We start from the raw sequence: 4,143 nt of genomic DNA on the forward strand, positions 1-4,143 counted from the left end.
GAGCGTCGTATATGAGGCTCCTGGTATAAATGTCTGGTGGTGATGTGCTTTAATTACACGGCATGCAGGAAAAAATATAGGCTAATTCATGTGCACGATTTTCTATTTCATTCCCTCGATTTGCTAAATCATGTACACTATTTATACATCAAGAGAACGAATTAGTAAATTGTGCATACGATTAAGCAAATCAATGAAATGTAAAAGTAATCATGCACGTTTTAGTACATCGAGGGAACGAATTAGTAAATCATGGACATTATTTTTTTTCTTTTTCTTGCATGTCATGATCAGGGCTCTGTGCTCACTATCAGAGGATAAACCTAAACAATATAGCAATTACCAAAGAACCATAATTTTTATGCTTCTCAGAAGAAAAACATTCATAAAGCATAAAGATATGAAAAATGAACAATATAGAGATTTCTAGCATCTCTCCTGTATTATTTGTCCCACCCGAAAAAACAAAGTTTTTTAAGAGAATGAGCGTATTGACTTTCTCAGAAGAATCTGTGATCTCTGATTACTGACTGTGGAGAAGACTCTTTCAGACAGTGCTGAGGAGGCAGAGTTAGGTGCTGGACAGCCGATAGAGACGAGGAAGAGTGTCTTACCCCAGCAGCAGAAGACAGGCTCTTCTGAGGGAAGGACAGGAGGCTTGATGCAGTGTTTTGCTGTAATAACAATGCTTCTTCTCAGCACCTGATGTTCTTCAGAAAAGAGTTCCTTTAGTGTAGAGTCAGACACTCAGATTTCTTGCAAACTGGAATCTTTTAATAACATTTAGCATATTATTGTAGTCATGTTCATTGTTTTTATTATAACACATGGAAAGTTTATGAGAAAATTGTTAAATGTGTTCTTCCTCCTCTTCTTCATCCTGGGCCTGCACGGTCAATATCCTTCTCTGGCAGCTGAAAGGAAGAATCATCTTGTTAATGTTGCTCATGTATGTTCACAACCAGTCAAAATCTGGAATCTTTTCTTTATGGTTTTCAAGACAAGTCTCTTCTGCTCACCAAGGCTATTAAAAATTAATTTAATCAAAATTACAAAAAAAAAAAAAATTGTAAAAAGAAATAACAGTTTTCATACTCTTTTTCGAAATATACTTTAAAATTTATTTATCGAAATAATTATGAGGCAAAGCTGAATTTTTCAGTAACTTTACTCAAAAGGGTAAAAACATTTTGATCAAAGTGTACATCTGCTCATGACGTACATGATGTGAATCACATCTGCAGTTAGCTTACTACGGTCATTAACTCCACTGAACTCTATTGGTTACGATGGAACTTGTGACCAATATTTTGTTTTGGGAAACGCTCCCCATAATAGAAATGATGAGGAAGAAAACTTCTGGAGAGTCAAATTTTTTCTTCATGATTACATGACAAAGTTCAAAACATTGGAAAAAAAAAAGGTAATCTTTTGTAAAATTACAAAAGTCTTCTTTACCACTGGTATTAAAAATTTTTTATTGCTCCCCCCCCAAAATAAATAAATAAATAAATGTAACTGTAGTTTAGACAAAAATTTTGGGCAGCATAACTGTTTTCAACACTGATAATAATCAGAAAAATTTATTGAGCAGTAAATCATCATATTAGAATGATTTCTGAAGATCATGTGACACTGAAGACTGGAGTAATTAATGCTGAAAATATAGCTGTGCATTATAGAAATAAACTATACTTTTAAAACGTTTGACCATTGTGTACATTGCTACATTTAAATGAAAACTCAACTTGTAATAAACAATGCACACATTCTCAAAGAACTTACATTCTGGTGATTACTTCCTTCCCTCACTGCTGTCAGTTCCCTTTAGTCATTCCCAGACCTCCTTGTTTTTAATCTTTCCCTCAAATCTACAGAAACAAACAAATCATTTTATAGACAATTTGGATGTCACGAATTGCAATAGTTATATAACTATAATCACAATACTCAATTATATATATATAATTATAAATATATATTGAATAGGCACACAAGTATCGGGATAGTATTGAATTGGCAGATAAGCATATCATCCCAGCCCTAGTTACTATAGTCAGAACAATGAAACTCTCTTCAAGATTGTACAATAACTAAGATTTAAAACTGTTAAAAGAAAATGCTCAAAATATTGCACACATATAATACACAACATCAATATCTCTTCCCTTGGCATTTTGAACATTTCTATGAGTAATGCTACACGCTGTGACTCTGTGTTGCTTCAAGTGCATCATTCTGCGCACTGGTTGTGTATAAGCACTGCGCACTGTATAAGAGCCATACCCTTTCGTATTATAATACATTAGCACAATGAAAGATTATTAAGTCTTTCTTGTTCTGTCCCATCTACCACACGTTGCTGCCTTCATTACTGTGCTATACATTTAAAAGAAATGTATTTTACACACACACACATACATATATATATATATATATATATATATACATAAATAAACACACACACACTTTTGCACATCCTGTCATACCAGTGACTGGATGTTGCTGCAATAGACTCATTTTGCAGCATTAAGGTTAACGATTAATCGATTAATTGATCGTTAATTTAAACGATGAAAATTGACATCCCTACAATGAAGCATAGAAATTCTACATTGATTTTAAAAAAAATGCAAAAAAACGACACTGATATCGGATCGGAATTACTGTCTCTTCTCATAGTGACAGCCAATCACATTAGTTTTCTGGTATTGCATGCACTCGATTGGCTTGCGTCTGCGCTAGGGTATTTGCATAAGACGTTCTGACTGGAGGACGGCTGCATTGGCGCTTGAAAAGTTTTCAACTTCTGCCACGACCAACGGACCCAGAACTAATTTCACCATGCTTGACGTCACTCCATTTAAAAGTAAACGAGAGGCGTTGACTCCCCGTGTGAATGGGGCGTTATATGTCTGGATACAGCTGCACAAATCTTTCACCCATGAGAAATGTATATCCAGCACGGCCTTACATCCAGAACAGCAGAATGGTCAGGATGACCTGAAACACATAACCAACTGAAATCAATTTAAATGTATTTAGTCTTGCCTGAGTGATGCTGAAACAACCAGGTTTAGTTTTTCACCCAGGATAAACTGCTTCCTGTGGAACAGTCTCCATGATGAATGATCTCTTGATCCTGGATCCTTGCTGCCATCCACTCTGAGATGATTTACATGATATGTGGTTGTGTCTAAAGGGTAATGAATCAATGTTACAAGAATACTGATAGCAGCACTATTGATCCTGTAGCTTATATAAATGTTTTCAGTACCGAACAAGTCAGGAACCAAATTAGTACCAGTTCTTGAAACCCATCTCTACTTGTAATAGTTGTCTTGTTGCTGCTGCCCAAACTGTCTCTTCACCTGATGATAAATATATGTGTTCATTTTAAAAGCAATAAGTAATACATTTAAATTACTAGGTGGTAACAAATATATTTCCCCATAAGGAACTCACTGAATCATTGACTCAACTGGTGGCAGCCAGTTAAAAAGTGAACAATTTGTTTACTTTTTGTGAAACGAAAGTATCAGATCTATTTGAGAATTAAACTAGCATTAAAAAGCGTGCATGTGAAAAACACCATCAACACCAATAATGAACAGATGACAGAATTTACAAGCCTGCCACTTGAGGGAGAAAAGGGGAAATTATTAATCCCACATACACTGAACATGATTTCGGCAGCCTCGGTCTAATTAACGTTAAACTTCATACAGCGGTTTATATTCAAGTTCACAGCATGGCTAGCATGAGCATCATCAAGAGCGAGCAGCAGACATTCAAACAAACTAATTAACGTTAAGTTACTACGTTAAAAAATATATATATAATTAGAAAGTGAATACTGTATAGTTTATCGTGTTAAATTTCAAATAATTTAAAACAGGAAAGGTTATATTAGATTTTAACAGTTAACGTTACCTTAGACCACCTCTGAGACTGATTTTGAGCTAATTAGCGAAACAAGAGCATTTATTTATTAAATTGAATAAGAAAACCTACAAAAATACAAAACACTACTCCTCTTTGATGGCATTTAACGTTATATCAGTTAAAATCTATGAATAAAAGTAGATTTATAGCGCTTACCTTTCCTCCGTGTCCGTCCGCTGGAAGATGACCGTTACAAAA

The 4,143-nt window shown here is 34.7% G+C and overlaps 1 long non-coding RNA gene across 2 annotated transcripts; it reads right to left on the bottom strand.

The window, feature by feature from the left end:
- Window positions 1-2,631: 2,631 nt before the first annotated feature.
- On the bottom strand, window positions 2,632-3,795 carry LOC132160351 (uncharacterized). 2 transcript variants are annotated; one of them, XR_009437974.1, is made up of 3 exons: window positions 3,466-3,795; window positions 3,305-3,371; window positions 2,632-3,196 (listed from the first exon to the last, which is right to left on the bottom strand). It is a non-coding gene; the product is annotated as an uncharacterized LOC132160351 (long non-coding RNA). The 2 variants fall into 2 exon arrangements; XR_009437973.1 differs by having other exon boundaries at window positions 3,278-3,371.
- Between the last annotated feature and the right edge of the window lie 348 nt (window positions 3,796-4,143).

Source organism: Carassius carassius, chromosome 16 (genome assembly GCF_963082965.1).
Source record: "Carassius carassius chromosome 16, fCarCar2.1, whole genome shotgun sequence".
In the NCBI taxonomy this organism is placed as follows: domain Eukaryota; kingdom Metazoa; phylum Chordata; class Actinopteri; order Cypriniformes; family Cyprinidae; genus Carassius; species Carassius carassius.